The 23,649-nt window shown below is 34.1% G+C and overlaps 1 protein-coding gene across 2 annotated transcripts in view; it reads right to left on the bottom strand.

Moving 5' to 3' along the window:
• The window catches only part of LOC137234558 (plexin-B-like), an 846,294-nt gene that overhangs the window by 134,867 nt on the left and 687,778 nt on the right, over positions 1–23,649 (bottom strand). The window contains exon 12 of one of the 2 annotated variants that reach the window (XR_010947817.1): positions 17,977–18,075. The exons of the other annotated variant lie outside the window; for it this stretch is intronic. The gene's annotated coding sequence lies outside the window, so the exon portion shown is untranslated. Of the gene's footprint in view, positions 1–17,976; positions 18,076–23,649 lie in introns of those variants that run through there. 2 annotated transcript variants of the gene reach the window in all.

Raw genomic sequence — 23,649 nt, 5'->3', positions numbered from 1 at the left:
AAAATTATTCCAAAATAATTTGTAGCATACCCAAAAACCTTAAATAGAATTAAATTTTGACCGGCCCAATTTTTGTGGCAAATTTCACTTACAAGTAAATACCTAGCTCTTTATTTAACAGATTCTCTGTTTTTTATTTTAGTTGTTTGCAAAAAAAAAAATGAAATCACAAATTATGAGTTAACTTTTGTTGAAACTAACTAATTTATTTATAACAGTTAATGGAACATTTGCCGAAAATGTTTTGTATTTGCAGATTTAATCCTCATTTTAGATAAAGTACGTCTTATACTGAACAAAAACAAAAAAAGTTACAAAAATATAACATTAAATTTTTTATATTACCTTTTATTCAGCCGCAGTGCATAGGCCTATTTTTGTTAACAAATATTACTCTATTTGTTTATAAATAATGGAAAAAGTTTTTTGTAAATCCAACAATCTCTCCAAATATCGATATTTAATTTCTTGCACAAAAGCGCGCCATCTTTGGACCAATTATATAAGTGATCTAAGACACAAACCTATATAAGCGTACGCGCTACACGGTGAAAGAGTAAAATATGGTTTCCCATTGTTGCCACTTACCTATAATAGCCTCTACCAAAATCCTAAAAATTGTTTCAAAATAATTTGTGGTGCACCAAAAAATCTTTGTGGCAAATTTCACTTACACGTAAATACATAAGTCTTTATTTAACTGATTCTTTGTTTTTTATTTTAGTTGTTTTCAAAAAAAAACGAAATCACAAATAATAAGTTAACTTCTGTTGAAACTACCTAATTTACTTATAACAGTTAATGGCAAATTTGCCAAAAATGTTTTGCATTTGCAGATTTAATCCTCATTTTAGATAAAGTACGTCATATACTGACAAAAAACAAAAAGTTACAAAAATATAACATTAAATTTTTTATATTACCTTTTATGCTAATTTATTTTATTTCTGATTTTATTTTATTATATATTCACTTATTTCAAATTGGGTTACTATTATTTAAATGCATCTTGACTGAATCGGAAAGTTTCACGTTTTATATTAAACGAAACAAAAAAAAACGTCCCAAAAACGTTTTTGATTTAATTCAAAGCGGCAACCGGCATCATAGCGGCCGTATTGCATACGAAGTATATTACCCACTATCTATATATTAATACGCTAACAAAATTTCCATACAATCAATTGACAGGCGGTTTCGTATAGTTAGCATACGTAGAATCGTATAAACGTGATATGAATCGATTCGTATGGATCAGCCGCAGTGCATAGGCCTATTTTTTTTTTTTTTTTAACAAATATTACTGTATTTGGTTATAATTAATAGAAAAATTTTTCGTTATTCCAACAATCTTTCCAAATATCGATATTTATTTTCTTGCACAAAAGCGCCCCATCTTTGGACCAATTATTTAAGTGCTCTAAGATACAAACCTACATAAGCGTACGCACTACACGGTGAGAGATTAAAACATGGTTTCCCATTGTTACCGCTTACCTATAATAGCCTCTACCAAATTCCTAAAAAATTTTCCCAAAATAATTTGTAGCGTACCAAAAAATCTTAAATATAATTCATGTTTCACCGGCCCATTTTTTGTGGCAAATTTCACTTACACGTAAATAATTAAGTCTTTATTTAACAGATTCTTTGTTTTTTATTTTAGGTCTTTTCAAAAAAACATGAAATCACAAATAATGAGTAAACTTTTGTTGAAACTAACTAATTTATTTATAACAATTAATGGCAAATTTGCCCGAAAATGTTTTTGCATTTGCAGTTTTATTCTGATTTTAGATAAAGTACGTCTTATAATGAAAGAAAAAGTTACAAAAATATAACATTAAATTTTTTATATTGCCTTTTATGCTAATTTATTTTATTTCTTATTTTATATTATTATATATTCTCTTATTTCAAATTGGTTTATTATTATTTAAATGGAACTTGACTGAATCGGAAAGTTTCACGTTGTATATTAAACGGAAAAAAAACGTCCCAAAAACGTTTTTGATTTAAGTCAAGGCGGCAACCGGCATCATAGCGGCCGTATTGCATAGGCAGTATATTACCCACTATCTATATATTAATACGCCAACAAAATTTCCATACAATCTTTCAATTGATTTTTTTTTTTAATTTTATTTCTTATTTTATTTTATTCTATATTCTCTTATTTCAAATTGGTTTATTATTATTTAAATGCAACTTGACTGAATCGGAAAGTTTCACGTTGTATATTAAACGAAACAAAAAAAAACGTCCCAAAAACGTTTTTGATTTTAGGTCAAAACGGCAACCGGTATCATGGCGGCCGTATTGCATAGGCAGTATATTACCCACTATCTTTATATTAATACGTTAACAAAATTTCCTTACAATCAATTGACAGGCTGCTGCGTATAGTTAACATACGTAAAACCATATAAAAGTGATACGAATCGATTCGTATGGATCAGCCGCAGTGCATAGGCCTATTTTTGTTAGCAAATATTACTATATTTGTTTATAATTAATAGAAAGAGTTTTCCGTAAATCCAAAAATCTCTCCAAATATCGATATTTACTTTCTTGCACAAAAGCGCGCCATCTTTGGCCCAATTATGTAAGTGCTCTAAGACACAAACTTACATAAGCGTACGCGCCAGACGGTGAATGATTAAAACATGGTTTCCCATTGTTGCTACTTACCTATAATAGCCTCTACCAAAATCCTAAAAAATTGTTCCACAATAATTTGTAGCGTACCAAAAAATCTTAAATAGAATTAATTTTTGACTGCCCCATTTTGTGTGGCAAATTTCACTTACACGTAAATACATAAGTCTTTATTTAACAGATTCTTTGTTTTTTATTTTAGTTGTTTTCAGAAATACATGAAATCACAAATAAAGAGTTAACTTGTGTTGAAACTAACTAATTTATTTATAACAATTAATGGCAACTTTGCCCGAAAATGTTTTTGCATTTGCAGATTTAATCCTCATTTTAGATAAAGTACGTCTTATACTGAAGAAAAAAAAAACGTTAAAAAAATATAACATTAAATTTTTATATTGCCTTTTATGCTAATTTATTTTATTTCTTATTTTATTTTATTATATATTCTCTTATTTCAAATTGGTTTATTATTATTTAAATGCAACTTGACTGAACCGGAAAGTTTAGAGTTGATTATTAAACGAAACAAAAAAAACGTCCCAAAACGTTTTTGATTTTAGGTCAAATCGGCAAACGGCATCATAGCGGCCGTATTGCATAGACAGTATATTACCCACTATCTATATATTAATACGCTATAAAAATTTCCATACAAACAATTGACAGGCAGTTTCGCATAGTTAGCATACGTAAAATCATATAAAAGTGATATGAATCGATTCGTATGGATCAGCCGCTGTGCATAGGCCTATTTTTGTCAACAAATATTACTCTATTTGTTTATAATTAATAGAAACAGTTGTTTGTAAATCCAACAATCTCTCCAAATATCGATATTTACTTACTTGCACAAAAGCGTGCCATTTTTGGACCAATTATGTAAGTGCTCTAAGACACAAACCTACATAATCGTACGCGCTACACCGTTAAAGATTAAAACATGGTTTCGTATTGTTGCCACTTACCTATAATAGCCTCTACCAAAATCCTAAAAAAATTGTTCCAAAATAATTTGTAGCGTACCAAAAAATTTTAAATAAATTAATTTTTGACCGGCCCATTTTTTGTGGCAAATTTCACTTACACGTAAATACATAATTTTTTATTTAACAGATTCTTTGTTTTTTATTTTAGTTGTTTTCAAAAACACATGAAATCTCAAATAATGAGTTAACTTTTGTTGAACCTAACTAATTTATTTATAACAATTAATGGCAAATTTGCCCGAAAATTTTTTTTGCATTTGCAGATTTAATCCTCATTTTAGATAAAGTACGTCTCATACTGAACAAAAACAAAAAAAAGTACAAAAATATAACATTAAATTTTTTATATTGCCTTTTATGCTAATTTATTTTATTTCTTATTTTGTTTTATTGTATATTCTCTTATTTAAAATTGGTTTATTATTATTTAAATGTAACTTAACTGAATAGGAAAGTTTCACGTTGTATATTAAACGGAAAAAAACGTCTCAAAAACGTTTTTGATTTAAGTCAAAGCGGCAACCGGCATCATAGCGGCCGTATTGCATAGGCAGTATATTACCCACTATCTATATATTAATACGCTAACAAAATGTCCATACAATCAATTGATAGGCGGTTTCGTATAGTAAGCATACGTAAAATCATATAAAAGTGATATGAATCGATTCGTATGGATCAGCCGCAGTGCATAGGCCTGTTTTTGGTAAAAAAAATTACTCTATTTGTTTATAATTAATAGGAAAAATTTTTGTAAATCCAACATTCTCTCCAAATATCGATATTTACTTTCTTGCACAAAAGCACGCCATCTTTGGACCAATTATGTAAGTGCTCTAAGCCACAAACCTACATAATCGTACGCGCTAATCGGTGGAAGATTAAAACATGATTTCGCATTGTTGCCACTTATCTATAATAGCCTCTACCAAGATCCTAAAAAATTATTCCAAAATAATTTGTAGCGTTCCAAAAAAACTTAAATAGAATTAATTTTTGACCGGCCCATTTTTTGTGGCAAATTTCACTTACAAGTAAATACATAAGTCTTTATTTAACAGATTCTTTGTTTTTTATTTTAGTTGTTTTCAAAAATACATGAAATCACAAATAATGAGTTAACTTGTGTTGAAACTAACTAATTTATTTATAACAATTAATGGCAAATTTGCCAGAAAATGTTTTTGCATTTGCAGATTTAATCCTCATTTTAGGTAAAGTATGTCTTTACTGAACAAAAAAAAAAGTTACAAAAATATAACATTAAATTTTTTATAGTGCCTTTTATGCTAATTTATTTTATTTCTTATTTTATTTTATTATATAATCTCTTATTTCAAATTGGTTTATTATTATTTAAATGCAACTTGACTGAATTGGAAAGTTTCACGTTGACTATTAAACGAAACAAAAAAAAACGTCCCAAAAACGTTTTTGATTTTATGTCAAAACAGCAACCGGTATCATGGCGGCCGTATTGCATAGGCAGTATATTACCCACTATCTTTATATTAATACGCGAACAAAATTTCCATACAATCAATTGACAGGCTGTTTCGTATAGTTTACGTATAGTCTGCGTAAACCACGCTTAATTCGGAGTCACTGGTTCAATCTTCGTTGTTATCTTTTCGGGCTTTTGCTGGTGGCTTTTTCGGAGGTTTCGTCAATGGTTTTACTTTTTTAGCTTTAGCCTTTTCTTTTTCCTGAATTTTTAGAATTCTTTCTTCCAACTGGTTCTTATAAGGTAATTTTGTAAGTGCTGTCGGTTTTGATTTTCTTTCTCTGCCATTAGCCGCTGGTTTTCTGGTTTTTGGCAAAGGTGAAATCTGCCATGGTGGAACAGCTCCTTTACTTGTGGATGCCATAGGTTCTGGAGAAGGGACTTGATTTATATTAGATACAGGTATAATTGCTTGTTGTGCAGTCTCCGGAAATATATAATCTGAAGTTAATTATCTGGCTCAGGACCTCCAGAGTTATCGGCAGTTACGTGCTCATATAAAGATTCCGCACCAATGAAATCCGCGTCAGTTAAAATATTCCGATCGATCGGATATATACCAGTACACCTGCAACCATTAACTGCAACCTGGCCAGACTGAACTTTGAAATACGCTTTAGAAAACAGACCAACCAAATCGTATTGTGTTACTTTTCGTCCATTTTCTCTCATAAAACGCTTCACTTCGTTGCTATAATAAGTCTTAAGTGGGCTCATAAAAGATCGGTTGAGAGGTTGCATTTTATGAGTGGAATGTGGGGGCAGTAATATTATAGTTAAGTTAAGTTGATTACTTCTATATTTCGGGTGTGACTGTGGTGTCCATCTTATATCAACATTATTGGTTCTTCCTTCGTAGGTTTTGTAAATTCAAGAAAGCGAACGAACCATTTAGTGAATATGTCAGTTTGCACCCAACCCGATAAGTGGCACGAAGATTGCGAACTTGGGGGCGCATCCTTCATTAGATGAACAATGTGATTTTTTCTGGGAAAAATAAAGTATGGAGGCACAAAATTTCCAGATGAGCTCATGCAACTTATCACTGTTATAAGCGACACACGCTCGGCTGAAGTCATGGCCCCGATTTGCTTTTTATCTTTTTTTCCAATAATTTTGACACTTTGGTTTGTACGATAGAAAGTCCTATCTCATCCACATTAAAAATATGAGCAGGTGGAAATTGATACTTTTCAAATTCTTGCCCAAGCAAGTCAAACACCCCTTACATTTTCTTTATTGAAACCTTTAGCTCTGTCAAACGAAGTTCCAGTGGGAGAACGGAGGCTCAACCGGCATAATAGCGGCCGTATTGCAGAAGCAGTATATTGCCCACTATCTATATATTAATACGCTAACAAAATTTCCATACAATCAATTGACAGGCGGTTTCGTATACTTGCCATACGTAAAATCATATACAAGTGATATAAATCGATTCGTATGGATCAGCCGCAGTGCATAGGCCAATTTTTGGTAAAAATATTACTCTATTTGTTTATAATTAATAGAAAAAGTTTTTTGTAAATCGAACAATCTCTCCAAATATCGATATTTGCTTTCTTTCAGAAAAGCGCCATCTTTTGACCAATTATGTAAGTGCTCTAAGACATAAACCTACATAAGCGTACGCGCTACACGGTGAAAGATTAAAACATGGTTTCCCATTGTTGCCACTTACCTATAATAGCCTCTAGCAAAATCCTAAAAATAGTTCCAAAATAATTTGTAGCGTACCAAAAAATCTTAAATAGAATTAATTTTTGACCGGCCCATTTTTTGTGGCAAATTTCACTTACACGTAAATACATAAGTCTTTATTTAACAGATTCTTTGTTTTTTACTTTAGTTGTTTTCAAAAAAACATGAAATCACAAATAATGAGTTAACTTGTGTTGAAACTAATTTAATTATAACAATTAATGGCAAATTTGCCCGAAAATGTTTTGCATTTGCAGATTTAATCCTCATTTCAGATAAAGTACGTCTTTTACTAAACAAAAAACAAAAAAGTTACAAAAATGTAACACTAAATTTTTTATATTACGTTTTATGCTAATTTATTTTATTATATATTCACTTATTTCAAATTGGTTTGTTATTATTTAAATGCAACTGGACTGAATCGGAAAGTTTCACATTGTATATTAAACGAAACAACAAAAAAACGTTCCAAAAACGTTTTTGATTTAAGTCAAAGCGGCAACCGGCATCATAGCGGCCGTATTGCATAGGCGGTATATTACTCACTATCTATATATTAATACGCTAACAAAATTTCCATACAATCAATTGCCAGGAGGTTTCGTATAGTTAGCATACGTAAAATCATAAAAAGTGATATGAATCGATGCGTATGGATCAGCCGCAGTGCATAGGCCTATTTTTGTTAACAAATATTACTATATTTGTTTATAATTAATAGAAACAGTTTTCTGGAAATCCAAAAATCTCTCCAAATATCGATATTTACTTTCTTGCACAAATGCGCGCCATCTTTGGCCCAATTATGTAAGTGCTCTAAGACACAAACTTACATAAGCGTACGCGCCACACGGTGAATGATTAATACATGGTTTCCCATTTTTGCCACTTACCTATAACAGCCTTTACCCAAATTCTAAACAATTTTTCCAAAATAATTTGTAGCGTACCAAAAAATCTTAAATATAATTAATTTTTGCCCGCCCTTTTTTGTGGCAAATTTCACTTAAACGTAAATACATAAGTCTTTATTTAACAGACTCTTTGTTTTTTATTTTAATTGTTTTCAAAACAACATGAAATCACAAATAATGAGTTAACTTTTGTTCAAACTAACTAATTTATTTATAACAATTAATGGCAAATTTGCCCGAAAATTGTTTTGCATTTGCAGATTTAATCTTCATTTTAGATAAAGTACGTCTTACACTGAGCAAAAACAAAAAAAGTTACAAAAATATAACATTAAATGTTTTATATTGCCATTTGTGCTAATTTATTTTATTTCTTATTTTATTTTATTATATATTCTCTTATTTCAAATTGCTTTATTATTATTTAAATGTAACTTAACTGAATCGGAAAGCTTCACGTTGTATATTAAACGAAAAAAAACCCCAAAAATGTTTTTTGATTTAAGTCAAAGCGGCAACCGGAATCATAGCAGCCGTATTGCATAGGCAGTATATTACCCACTATCTATATATTAATACGCTAACAAAATTTCCATACAATCAATTGACAGACGGTTTCGTATAGTTAACATACGTAAAATCATATAAAAGTATATATATAATAGCCTCTACCAAAATCCTAAAAAATTGTTCCAAAATAATTTCTAGCGTACCAAAAAATCTCAAATAGAATTAATTTTTGACTGGCCCATTTTTTGTGGCAAATTTCACTTACACGTAAATACGTAAGTCTTTATTTAACAGATTCTTTGTTTTTTATTTTAGTTGTTTTCAGAAATACATGAAATCACAAATAATGAGTTAACTTGTGTTGAAACTAACTAATTTATTTATAACAATTAATGGCAACTTTTCCCGAAAATGTTTTTGCATTTGCAGATTTAACTCTCATTTTAGATAAAGTACGTCTTATACTGAACAAAAAAAAAACGTTAAAAAAATATACAACATTAAATTTTTATATTGCCTTTTATGCTAATTTATTTTATTTCTTATTTTATTTTATTATATATTCTCTTATTTCAAATTGGTTTAATATTATTTAAATGCAACTTGACTGAATCGGAAAGTTTAGCGTTGATTATTAAACGAAACAAAAAAAAAAACGTCCCAAAAACGTTTTTGATTTTAGGTCAAATCGGCAACCGGCATATTAGCGGCCGTATTGCATAGACAGTATATTACCCACTATCTATATATTAATACGCTAACAAAATTTCCATACAATCAATTGACAGGCGGTTTCGTATAGTTAGCATACGTAAAATCATATAAAAGTGATATGAATCCATTCGTATGGATCAGCCGCAGTGCATAGGCCTACTTTTGTTAACAAATATTACTCTATTTGTTTTTAATTAATAGAAACAGTTGTTTGTAAATCCAACAATCTATCCAAATATCGATATTTACTTACTTGCACAAAAGCGCGCCATTTTTGGACCAATTATGTGAGTGCTCTAAGACGAAAAACCTACATAAGCGTACGCGCTACACGGTGAAAGATTAAAACATGATTTCCATTGTTGCCACTTACCTATAATAGCCTCTACCAAAATCCTAAAAAAATTGTTCCAAAATAAGTTGTAGCGTACCAAAAAATTTTAAATAAATTAATTTTTGACCGGCCCATTTTTTGTGGCAAATTTCACTTACACGTAAATATATAAGTTTTTATTTAACAGATTCTTTGTTTTTTATTTTAGTTGTTTTCAAAAAAACATGAAATCAGAAATAATGAGTTAACTTTTGTTGAACCTAACTAATTTATTTATAACAATTAATGGCAAATTTGACCGAAATTTTTTTTTGCATTTGCAGATTTAATCCTCATTTTAGATAAAGTACGTCTTATACTGAACAAAAACAAAAAAGGTACAAAAATATAACATTAAATTTTTTATATTGCCTTTTATGCTAATTTATTTTATTTCTTATTTTGTTTTATTGTATATTCTCTTATTTCAAATTGGTTTATTATTATTTAAATGTAACTTAACTGAATGGGAAAGTTTCACGGTGTAATTAAACGAAAAAAAACATCCCAAAAACGTTTTTGATTTAAGTCAAAGCGGCAACCGGCCGTATGGATCAGCCGCAGTGCATAGGCCTGTTTTTGGTAAAAAAAATTACCCTATTTGTTTATAATTAATAGGAAAATTTTTTTGTAAATCCAACAATCTCTCCAAATATCAATATTTACTTTCTTGCACAAAAGCACGCCATCTTTGGACCAATTATGTAAGTGCTCTAAGCCACAAACCTACATAAGCGTACGCGCTACTCGGTGGAAGATTAAAACATGGTTTCCCATTGTTGCCACTTATCTATAATAGCCTCTACCAAAATCCTAAAAAATTGTTCCAAAATAATTTGTAGCGTACCAAAAAAACTTAAATAGAATTAATTTTTGACCGGCCCATTTTTTGTGGCAAATTTCACTTACACGTACATACACAGCTCTTTATTTAACAGATTCTCTGTTTTCTATTTTATTTGTTTTCAAAAAAACATGAAATCACAAATTATGAGTTAACTTTTGTTGAAACTAGCTAAATTTATTTATAACAATTATTGGCAAAATTTGCCCGAAAATGTTTTTGTATTGCAGATTTAATCCTCATTTTAGATAAAGTGCGTCTTATACTGAACAAAAAACAAAAAAAGTTACAAAAATATAACATTACATTTTTTATATTGCCTTTTATGCTAATTTATTTTATTTCTTATTTTATTTTATTATATATTCTCTTATTTCAAATTGGTTTATTATTATTTAAATGCAACTTGACTGAATCGGAAAGTTTCACGGTGATTATTAAACGAAACAAAAAAAAAACGTCCCAAAAACGTTTTTGATTTAAGTCAAAGCGGCAACCGGCATCATAGCGGCGGTATTGCATAGGAAGTATATTACCCACTATCTTTATATTAATACGCGAACAAAATTTCCATACAATCAATTGACAGGCTGCTTCGTATAGTTTGCGTATAGCCTGCGTATACTACGCTTAATTCGGAGTCACTGGTTCAGTCTTCGTTGTTATCTTTTCGGGCTTTTGCTGGTGGCTTTTTCGGAGGTTTCGTCAATGGTTTTACTTTTTTAGCTTTAGCCTTTTCTTTTTCCTGGATTTTTAGAATGCTTTCTTCCAACTGGTTCTTATAAGGTAATTTTGTTGTACTGTCGGTTTTGATTTTCTTCCTCTGCCATTAGCCGCTGGTTTTCTGATTTTTGGCAAAGGTGAAATCTGCCATGTTGGAACAGCTCCTTTACTTGTGGATACCACAGGTTCTGGAGAAGGGACTTGATTTATATTAGATACAAGTGTAATTGCTTGTTGTGCAGTATCCGGCAATATATAATCTGAAGTTACATTATCTGGCTCAGGACCTCCAGATTTATCGGCAGTTACGTGCTCATATAAAGATTCCGGACCAATGAAATCCGCGTCAGTAAAAATATTCCGATCGAACGGATATATACCAGTACACCTGCAACCATTAACTGCAACCTGGCCAGACTGAACTTTGAAATACGCTTTAGAAAAGAGACCAACCAAATCGTATTGTGTTACTTTTCGTCCATTTTCTCTCATAAAACGCTTCACTTCGTTGCTATAATAAGTCTTAAGTGGGCTCATAAAAGATCGGTCGAGAGGTTGCACTTTATGAGTGGAATGTGGGGGCAGTAATATTATAACCATTCCGTTTTCACGAGTTAAGTTGATTACTTCTATATTTCGGGTGTGACTGTGGTGTCTATCTTATATCAACATTATTGGTTCTTCCTTCGTAGGTTTTGTAAATTCAAGAAAGTGAAGGAACCATTTAGCGAATATGTCAGTTTGCACCCAACCCGATAAGTGGCACGAAGATTGCGAACCTGGGGCACATCCTTCATTAGATGAACATTGTGATTTTTTCTGGGAAAAATAAAGTATGGGGGCACAAAATTTCCAGATACGCTCATGCAACTTATCACTGTTATAAGTGACCCACGCTCGGCTGAAGTCATGGCCCCGATTTGCTTTTTACCTTTTTTTCCAAAAACTTTTGACACTATGGTTTGTACGATAGAAAGTCCTGTCTCATCCACATTAAAAATATGAGTAGGTGGAAATTGATACTTTTCAAGTTCTTGCTCAAGCAAGTCAAAATACCCCTTCACATTTTCTTTATTGAAACCTTTAGCTCTGTCAAACGAAGTTCCAGTGCGAGAACGGAGGCTTAACTTATCTTTGTGGCGTTTACAGAAAGCGTTTAACCAGTCTTTTCCAGCGGAACCATACAGAGTCGAAAATGGATTCTTAATGTTGTTCTATTTCGCTAACTGAAAAGCCAAAGAACGAACGTCTTCTCTTGTGAGACCCCAAAATCGAGACTCCATGTCAAGCAAATATTCAAATAGTTCTTTTTCCTGTTTTTCATTGAAGACTGGATTACGACCCAATTTCACACGAAATAACTCAGCTATGGACTTCTTACTTCGAACCATTCTTTGCAAGGTAGTATGTGGTACGCCAAATAATTTTGCCGCCGACAAAATTCCACAATCGCCTTTGCGCACGGCTCTTATTGCAGTAGTCATGTCACATTGATTCCACTTTCTGATTTGTCCTTTCTTCGGCATCTAAAACATTATAGAAAAAAGGATTTTTTGCTACTTCAAAGAAACCTACTATATATTTGGAGGATAATGTGGTATGTCGCATAGTTAGCATACGTAAAACCATATCAAAGTGATATGAATCGATTCGTATGGATCAGCCGCAGTACATAGGCCTATTTTTGTTAACAAATATTACTCTATTTGTTTATAATTAATAGAAAAAGTTGTTTGTAAATCTAACAATCTCTCCAAATATCGATATTTACTTTCTTGCACAAAAGCGCGCCATCTTTGGACCAATTATATAAGTGCTCTAAGACACAAACCTACATAAGCGTACGCGCTACACGGTGAAAGGTTAAAACATGGTTTCCTATTGTTGCCACTTACCTATAATAGCCTTTACCAAAATCCTATTTTTCCAAAATAATTTTTAGCGTACCAAAAAATCTTAAATAGAATTAATTTTTGACCGGCCCATTTTTTGTGGCAAATTTCTCTTACACGTAAATACATAAGTCTTTATTTAACAGATTCTTTGTTTTTTATTTTAGTTGTTTTAAAGAAAACATGAAATCACAAATAATGAGTTAACTTGTGTTGAAACTAACTAATTTATTTATAACAATTAATGGCAAATTTGCCAGAAAATGCTTTTGCATTTGCAGATTTAATCCTCATTTTAGATAAAGTACGTCTTATACTGAACAAAAAAAAAAAGTTAAAAAAATATAACATTAAATTTTTATATTGCCTTTTATGCAAATTTATTTTATTTCTTATTTTATTTTATTATATATTCTCTTATTTCAAATTGGTTTATTATTATTTAAATGCAACGTGACATCGGAAAGTTTCACGTTGTATATTAAACGAAACAAAAAAAAACGGCCCCAAAACATTTTTGATTTTAGTTCAAAGCGGCAACCGGCATCATAGCGGCCGTATTGTATAGGCAGTATATTACCCACTATCTATACATTAATACGCTAACAAAATTTCCATACAAGCAATTGACAGGCGGTTTCGCATAGTTAGCATACGTAAAATCCTATAAAAGTGATATGAATCGATTCGTATCGATCTGCCGCAGTGCATAGGCCTATTTTTGTTAACAAATATTACTCTGCTTGTTTATAATTAATAGAAAAAGTTTTTTGTAAATCCAACAATCTCTCCAAATATCAATATTTACTTTCTTGCACAAAAGCGCGCCATTTTTGGACCAATTATATAAGTGCTCTAAGACATAAACCTACATAAACGTACGCGCTACACGGTGAAAGACTGAAACGTAGTTTCCCGTTGTTGTAATTGGTTTATATGATTTTACGTATGCTAACTATACGAAACCGCCTGTCAATTGTTTGTATGGAAAATTTCTTAGCGTATTAATATATAGATAGTGGATAATATACTGCCTATGAAATACGGCCGCTATGATGCCAGTTGCCGCTTTGACTTAAATCAAAAACGTTTTTGGGACGTTTTTTTTTTCGTTTAATATACAACGTGAATCATTCCGATTCAGTCAAGTTGCATTTAAATAATAATAAACCAATTTGAAATAAGAGAATATATAATAAAATAAAATAAGAAATAAAATAAATTAGCTTAAAATGCAATATAAAAAATGTAATGTTATATTTTTGTAACTTTTTTTTTTTTTTGTTCAATATAAAGCGTACTTTATCTAAAATGACATTTCGGGCAAATTTGCCATTAATAATTATAAATAAATTAGTTAGTTTCAACAAAAGTTAACTCATTATGTTTTAAGGACGTTTTATTGTTTCGTTTGTCTTAGAGCACTTACTTTGGAAAAATAGGATTTTGGTAAAGGCTATTATAGGTAAGTGGCAACAATAGGAAACCATGTTTTAACCTTTCACCGTGTAGCGCGTACGCTTATGTAGGTTTGTGTCTTAGAGCACTTATATAATTGGTCCAAAGATGGCGCGCTTTTGTGCAAGAAAGTAAATATCGATATTTGTAGAGATTGTTTGATTTACAAACAACTTTTTCTATTAATTATAAACAAATAGATTAATATTTGTTAACAAAAATAGGCCTATACACTGCGGCTGATCCATACGAATCGATTCATATCACTTTTATATGATTTTACGTATGCTAAATATACGAAACCGCCTGTCAATTGATTGTATGGAAATTTTCTTAGCGTATTAATATATAGATAGTGGGCAATATACTGCCTATGAAATACGGCCGCTATGATGCCGGTTCCCGCTTTGACTTAAATCAAAAACGTTTTTGGGACGTTTTTTTTCGTTTAATTTACAACGTGAAACTTTCCGATTCAGTCAAGTTGCATTTAAATAATAATAAAGCAATTTGAAATAAGAGAATATATAATAAAATAAAATAAGAAATAAAATAAATTAGCTTAAAAGGCAATATAAAAAATGTAATGTTATATTTTTGTAACTTTTTTTTTTTGTTCAATATAAAACGTACTTTATCTAAAATGTCAATTCGGGCAAATTTGCCATTAATTATTATAAATAAATTAGTTAGTTTCAACAAAAGTTAAATCATTATTTGTGATTTCATGTTTTTTTGAAAACAACTAATTTAAAAAACAAAGAATCTGTTCAATAAAGCCTTATGTATTTACGTGTGAGTGAAATTTGCCACAAAAAATGGGCCGGTCAAAAATTAATTCTATTTAAGATATTTTGGTGCGCTACAAATTATTTTGGAACAATTTTTTAGGATTTTGGTAGAGGCTATTATAGGTAAGTGGCAACAATGGGAAACCATGTTTTAATCTTTCACCGTGTAGCGAGTACGCTTATGTAGGTTTATGTCTTAGAGCACTTACATTATATTGGTGCAAAGATGGCACGCTTTTGTGCAAGAAAGTAAATATCGATATTTGGATTTGTTGGATTTACAAAAAACTTTTTCTATTAATTATAAACAAATAGAGTAATATTTGTCAACAAAAATAGACCTAGGCACGGCGGCTGATCCATACGAATCGATTCATATCACTTTTATATGATTTTACGTATGCTAACTATACGAAACCGCCTGTCAATTGATTGTATGGAAATTTTGTTATCGTATTAATATAGAGATTGATCTAAAAAATTTATTTTTCAGGTTGTAAGTGGTATTGAACCAATGGAATTGGAAAATATGTCTTGTAATATCAGTGATAAACAAGAACGAGAATTATCTACAGATGTTAAATATTTATATCAAATGGCCAAAGCAATTTCAAATGGCGCTGTTTGAGTTGATTTAGCTAACATAAAACCAGGACCAGTTGTATATTCTCGATGTCTAACAGTGTTGCCAGGAAAACAATTTTTTTGGGGCTAGAATCTAGAAAAAAGGGATAGAAAGAGCTAAATTTCTTCAGGAAAATCCAAAATCCGTGGCCAAAAGAGCTAAAATTATATGTATATTTTTCAATGTTAGTTTTCACATTTATTTCACATCAAATTTAAACAAAGTTATAAAAAAGTACAGTAAACTCACAAAAAAAAAATAAATAAGGTACAATAGAGGTACATAAATAATACTGTTTTTATAGTTCATTTTATATTTTTTAACAGCAAAAAACGTTTTATTTTTTAACTTTTATTTTGCCATTTGGTGGTAAGGTATCGCGCGATATTTAACTTTATGTTGGGACGAGATATATATGAAGCCTTAGACTTCAAAATCTATGATTTGGTCCTAAGAAGATGAATTATTATTATTGCTACATTCATAAATATTTTTTGTGTTCATTAATTTTAAGAGATCGTTGTTTATTTCAAATTCATGACAGCATTTATTCAGCCGTTTATGACCACTTCGTATTGTCAGAAGCGAATTCAACATAACTAAATTCATTTTGTTTCGGTGTTTGCTTTTAATTAAACTCATGTTTGAAAACGTTCTTTCAACTTCAGAATTACTTATTTGCAGCAAAACAAATGTAAGCACAAAATCGACAAGCTCTTCGAAAGGGTTTTCATTTAATGCGTTCTTAAACTCTTTACTTAACCTCAAACCAAAAACGTAAAGTTGAAATCACATTTTTCCAATTTTGGAATTTTTGCATTTCTAACCTAGTTACTTCATCAGTTGTTTTTTCATTTGTTAAATATGAAAACAATTGAGGTTTCACAATTCTCAATGTGTTTTCAACTGAAAAGAAATCTATTTTTCTAATCGTTTCTATATTTTGCGGCAAGCGTTGCCTCAATTGCTCTATTAATTTAATTATGAAGTCGCGACATATAATATATACATATTACGTAACTTTCTTTTAATAAATTCGTCTATATAATTATCTTCTTTTTTAATTCGTATATATTCTTCAAAGGTATAATGAAAACAAGGTACGGGAGACAAAAATCTATTATAATCTGAAGTTAAACTGAAGAAACTTTTAGAAGGTGACACTATGCTATTGCACAAGCTGGAAAACAAATGTACAACCTCATGACACATCGATTAAAGTTTTTGTTATCAGTTGAGTACCGAGTTACAACATCATATATAACGAAACAAATAAAATAAAACTTTACACATAAAACACATTACAAATTTCACAATACGTATTGCCGAAATAGATTTGGAGCCAAAAAGGCGCAAACATTTTAAAAAGGGCCTAAAAAAGAGCTAGGAGCTAAACCGGAATTTTTGGAGCTAAACGCAAAAAAGGGCAAGATCTAGCTCGAAAAGCACCAAAATGGCAACACTAATGTCTAGCCAAAGCAAGCAGGGTATTACGTCTATATACAACAACTAATACAGCATCGGAAAATTTTAAAACTATAGCAGTTTATATTATTAGAATTTATGTCCCACTGTATTTTAATGTAAAATACTGTAAATCTGTTGTATACGGCAGTGTACTTTTACCAAAGTTTATTCGGTGGACACGATACCTACCACGTAATTTACTTAATATTGTAGATGGTGTAATTCAAATAATTCATATTACGCTCATCCAGAAAACATTTTATTAACAATGTCATTTGATGATATAAAAGCCATACGTGATAGAGCTATGAAAAAAATTATATACCATCGAGAAAAAATACTTGATCCAACTAAACTCAGAGTTTACAAAACATATAATATCAATTTTAATGCTTCAGATTATACTGATATGATTGATCTGAATGACGATAATTTACTATATGAACCGGCATTCACAAGAAATATTCCATACGATCACTTGGTACAATTCTTAGGTTATGATGAGCCAACACCAGATGATCCTTATATTCCAATGCATATAAGTACAAGGAACACAAAGATATGTACAGTTTTAACATCTGTTTCCAAACGTGTTATAGAAAAAAAGTGAAGGTGCTATGGCTGTTACAGCAGAAAGTCGTGAAAAACAACCACGAATGGAGAGCAAAAAAGATTTTTAAAAATAATAACATAACATTACTTTTATTTTAAAAAATACGTTAAAATGGTCAATTCTAAGTAAAAAATATTTTTTTAAATAAATTACATTAAAATTATAAAAATTGTGTTTTTTTGCTTATTACTTGAAAATGTAGGTTTTTTTTTTGAAATTTTGTTTCTACTATAACGATCGAAGAAAGAAAAACTGTCTGAATGACAGTTATTGGAGATGTTCTGAACTTATTTTAGCTGTAAAGAAAACAAAAATGTTCCATAAGAAATTTGTTAAAAATGATAATATAGTAGTTAAAAGTTCATTTTAGGTTAATTTCTCATAATTTAAGCCTGATATCTCTAATAAAATTCAAAAACACTATATATATTAATACAGATTCTGAAATGCACGTAAAATACATTTAAAGTAGGTTAAGTTAGTTTGAACTGGCCGGTCCGTGAGGACCTCACATAGACTGATTGAGTCCGTAGTGTTACCAGAAGTTTTTTTTAACGACCAAACTGAAAAACCCTATCAAAAACCAGGACCTATGTTATAAAATAACTCCGTCCTCTTGGCAAATACTAGAAGCTTCCTAGGAATTAAGCCACTTGCTGCTTCTAGATCTGACAGCTGTATTACTCCTAATAGCTGGAGTATTAACCTATTAAGTGCAGGGCACGAGCACAGAACGTGCTCGATCGTGCCCTCCTCCAACCCGCACTTCCTACATATGCTATCACTGACCAAGCCTAATTTAAAGGCATGTGACGCCAGAAGGCAGTGTCCAGTGAGAATACCCGTCATGAGTCTACAGTCCTCTCTTTTCAATGATAGAAGCAACTGTGTTAGTCTAAGGTTGTAAGATCTACACATAATCTTCGACACTTTACAGCCCCGCGCTTGAACCCCCGCCTTTCCCGCTTGGTCGATCATGTGCACCTCTCGCCTTCGCTTAATCTCGCCCAATCTAATTGGAACGTCTACGGAGCAAGCTTCAAGGGATGCACCCTTTTTTGCTAGTTCATCCGCTTTCATTACCATCTACCCTGTAACCATATGCCCTGTAACCCAATATAGATATAAGCTTCTCCCTGTCCCGATTCTCTCCAGAGACTGCTTACACTCTAACACGCATTTAGATGCTGTGCTATGCGAGGTTATTGCCTTAATTTCTGCTTGACTGTCAATATAAAAGTTAACACGATTGCAGCTTAAGCCAATCTCTTCCAGGGTTTCAACTGCTTTGGTTGCGGCTAACATTTCCGCCTGGAAAACGCTACAGTAATCCGGCAGCCTGTAGGATCTGCTTATTTCCGGATCAGTGCAGTATACCGCAGACCCTACTCCTTCCACTACTTTGGAACCATCGTTGTACACATGTATCGCCTCGTCCGCCATTTGCGCACCCTTGCGCCAACCGTCCACCTCTATTGTGGCCTTAAGATCTCCCTCGAAGCGCAGATAGGGAATCAGGTAGTCTGTTCGTCTTGTGATTGATGACGCTATACTACTATGGCCATATGGTCGGCGCTCAAGCTGCCCCGAAGCACCGAGCCTGGTTGCGGTCGTTAATGTTTTGTTCTTTGCTACCAGGTCTACAGGTGGAATGTGCAGAATAGCATACAGTGCGTCGAGGTTCTTTTTAGGGCTCCCGTAATCCTAAGCATCGATAGCCTACATACTCCTCTAATTTTTTGAGGTATGTTGTTTTTTGTGTTGCTTTCCACTAAACAAGAACTTCATAGTATTGAATAGGGCTTACAATCGCTGTAAAACCCCATTGAGAAAGAGAGGGCGATATGCCTCACGTACACCCCAGCATTCTTTTACATGCATAGAGTGCCGTTGATTGCCTGAGCAGTTGGTTGATGACCAGCGTCCACAGCAGAGGTGATAGCACCCCTCCCTGCGGCGTGCCCCTGTCCACTGATTTTATGGCCTCGTACAATCCCTATTGCGATCTTTCTGCAATTTAACATGCAGCCGATCCATCTGATTAAGGCAAGGTGTACTTTAATGTAATTAAGACCATCGATAATCGCCCATTTCATTATTGAAAGCCGCGGCAATGTTTAAGAAGACTCCTAGAGCATAATCCTTATACTCCAGGGATTTCTCTATGCTTACTACCACGCTATGCAATGCGGGTCTACCGACTTGCCTTTGGTGTACGCATGCTGTGTTGTGGAGAGCAGCTTTTCATCCACGTTGGACTTTATGTACACATCTATCTGCCTCTGAGAGGTTTTGAGCAGAAATGATGTTAGGCTAACGGGTCTATAGTCTTTAGGGTACACTTGACCGATCCTCCCCGCCTTTGGTAGCAAAGCTACACGAGCAGTTCTCCAAGAGTGCGGTACATGATTCAAGGACTTTTTTCAACCGTGCTGTTTCGCTGGAGCACTCTGTGTCCGTACAGAAACTTCTCCATGAGTTTCTCTTCGCCCTGGTAATTTCACGCTTGTAGATCCTCAGTAGATCCCTGTACTCGTCCCGACACGCGTCGCTTTTCGCGGTCTTTGCGAGCTTAAACATTTCTTTTACCTGTCTTCTTAGAAGGCTAAGCTCATAGCTCCACCATGGCGGCTTTGCTTTTCCTCTGAATCTTTTTAGAGGGCAAGCTTTTTATGCGCAGTCATAAGCGTCCTTGTTAGGAATTCATTCGAATCCTCCAGTTCCTCTACATTAGCAACCTCTTTGGGTTGTCCCAGTTTTGTTTCTACATGTTTCTGGAATTTAGTCCAGTTCGTTGACCTAGGGTTTCTAAAGGTTCTTCCCTTCTCTACCCTCTTTAGGGGGATGCTGAAGCTAATATACGCATGGTCGGAGAAGGATGGTCTATCAAAAACCATCCAATCATACCTTGATATATCATGCTCGGAGCTCAATGTAATATCCAGAACTTTACTGGATGTTGGACCAATGTATGTAGGAACATTTCCCCTGTTGGCTATCTGCAAATTGGTTTGCAGGATGTAACAAAATAGAGATTCGCCTCTCTCGTTTGTATCTGCTCCTCCCTACGCATTGTGGTGCGCATTTGCATCTGCGCCTATGACCAACCGCCATTGCGCCCTTCCTCCTGTACTAGCCTTTTGCACTCCATCGGTGGAATTTCGGCAGCGTGGGCCATGTAGCAGGACGCCAGGATAAATGCCTGCTTATTCTTTTGCTGAACGGCCACCGCTACGAGATCCTCAGTGGTGTAATTAGGCAGCATATATGAATGCAGCTGTTTCCTTACCACTACTACAGCTTGCACCCGTCCTTACGTTTGCGCGTAGTAAACGCCAAACCCGCCCGCGCTAAGTCCAGAAACCTTTCCTCCCGATGAGAGCCACAGCTCCTGGATCAGCGCCACGTCAAACGAACCCTCCTCAAAGGTTAGGAGGAGTTCGCTCGACGCCACTTTACTGTGTTGGAGGTTTATCTGTAGGACTCGCAGCACCATTTGGCTGTTTGTCCCCCTCCAGCACCTTCGTCTTGACGTCGTCGTCCCCCCCCCCCCCTTGTCCTTTTGGTTTAGAGTATTCGAGGCCCCCTTCAGCCTCTCGTGACTGTTGTGTCGGGTGTTCCTCTGTGCGAGTCACAGCACCATTTAGGGGTTGGTCCTCTTCTAGCACGTTCGTGGTGACGTCGGGGACCTCCACCTGTCTTTTTTTCCTTAGGCTTTTGAGATCCTTTTCGACCTCGCCCACCCCTAGCGTGCTAGGGTTTTTATTCTCGGGACTTCTTTTCCTGAGTCGCATGTAAATTTTGCCAGTGCCAAAGGACATTTTGAAAAGCTGCGTGTACAAAATATCCTCCGCCTGCTTATTTATTTGGAAGATGTGGAACTGACCATCCTCGGTAGGCCGAGATACAGTAAGTACCTTCCAATTCTGTGTCGGTATGTTCGGATTCTGATTCTGCAGAAGTCGCAGGGTATCCTCCGACTTCATCACGAATGTTATCTATACCTTAACTTTTGGTACCGTGGGGATTTGCGCCTTATCCACCACCTCAAACCGCGCTTTCGTGCCTTGCCTTTGGAGGTTTGGAACCACTTCCTCCAGCCACCGCAAGCTCGCGATGTTATCGCACGCTATCATCTTCACACCATTATACCATCCCCCCGAATCAAAGGTTGGAAGGGGTTACTTGGTTGTTCCCGCATCATCTTAAGCATTAAGCTAATAAGCTCCCTTTCTACAGATCTCCACCTTTCAGTAGTAATTTTTCCGAAAGGACTGCTATGATCAACCAGCGCCACATCTTCTCGGGAAAAGCAGGAGTCTTAATGTTATCTCCCTTTGGCACCTCCGAGAAAGCTGGAGTCTTAGCGTTATCTCCCTTTGGCTTATCTCCTACTTCCGTAGTTGGAACTTCCCTCTGACTTGCAGCTTTCGTGGTAGTTGCTACCTTGCTATTGGAGCCCATCTGTCTTACAGCTTTGGACCTGCTTGTCTTGTCTATGCGACTGCCCTGGCTCGCGGTTCTATGACTGGGTCCTTTCTGTCTCTTTAAATCAGACTTGTCGCCTTCCGCCGAACGCTGCCTCTTCATTCTGCCATTCAACGCTTCTTCCTCCTCGTACCGGTTGCAGAAGCAGCAAACCTTTTGAACTGCCTTCGACCTACTTCTGCCGCTTCATTGGCCCATTTCAAACGCTCGATCTCCACTTCTGTTGGGTCGACCACTGCTCCCAAGCGTTGTACAATTCTTAGTGCTGCACGGTACCGCGAGAGAGCTCTTTTACTTCCTCTGCTCCGTACCCTTCTCCACTCTTCTACTCCGTTTTCATTTGTGTGCTTCTCCAAAACGGAGTTCAGTGAGTCAGCACTACTCTGGCTCCCCGAGTCCGACGCATCGCTGAATTCATATTTGTCGTCCTTGGATTGCGACTCAGTCCTCCTCTTTACATCGTCCTTATTACAATCAGGCAATGAGTCGTTTATCTTGGTCGTACGACCACCTGCCCGACAGGGCGGGCTCAGCGGTCCAGTATTATATACGGGGAAAGAACCGTCCGCCACAGCAGCGCCCCTTACTGTGGTAAGGTCATAAATACTTCCCGAGGTGGCCCGGTATCGGGAAGGCTCCGTTCGAATACAGTCGAATTTATCCCCTGGCTGCAAATCGCCCAATAGGCCCAGTCCGCATAACACCCTGGATTAGGGGGTTTTAAGTCCAATATGATATTTTTCCTATAATTCTATCAGAAGCTATGTAGATTTTTTGGCCAAACCTTACATTCATTGGCAAAATATCTATTTTGCAAAAGCGGGGAACTCGAAATCGAACTTAGAGCAATATTCAGCAATTTTTCTTAGAATCATCTGTAGATTACGCTTTTGCTATACTCCTGATGGAAAAAAAATTTGGCACGCTCTAATGTACATACATACACTAAAAAAAATTATCATTGAACGTTTGTATGATTTAATCGGGGATTGCCCGTATTGCGTTTTTAAATGTATGAAAACATTTATTTGAATCAATTTTTTTTTTTTTTTGTTTAATTTATTAAATACATTATAAAATTATCATTGAACTGTAACAATAATCTGTGAATACTATTCAGAACAGAACAAAGCGAAAAGAGTTGGCATTACCATATTGAGTAAACGAAAAGTGGAACTACACGAAAACGGAATTGTCAATAATAATAATAATAAACCAAACGGATTAGTACCCTCCAAAGCCCGCCCAACCGACACGAGGGGCGCATCCGCATGACGCACGGATTTGTTTTTGTTTTTGCCGAGTTCTTGATAGGCGGAGGTTTGTTAAACGTCGAGATCTAAAGCTGCTCAGCTACAGAATAAAAATCATCAGCTGAGTAT

The sequence above is a fragment of the Eurosta solidaginis genome, chromosome X, assembly GCF_040869045.1.
Source record: "Eurosta solidaginis isolate ZX-2024a chromosome X, ASM4086904v1, whole genome shotgun sequence".
In the NCBI taxonomy this organism is placed as follows: Eukaryota; Metazoa; Arthropoda; class Insecta; order Diptera; family Tephritidae; genus Eurosta; species Eurosta solidaginis.
The sequence above is the reverse complement of the archived record's forward strand: the minus strand, read 5'-3'. Positions and strand labels throughout refer to the sequence as shown.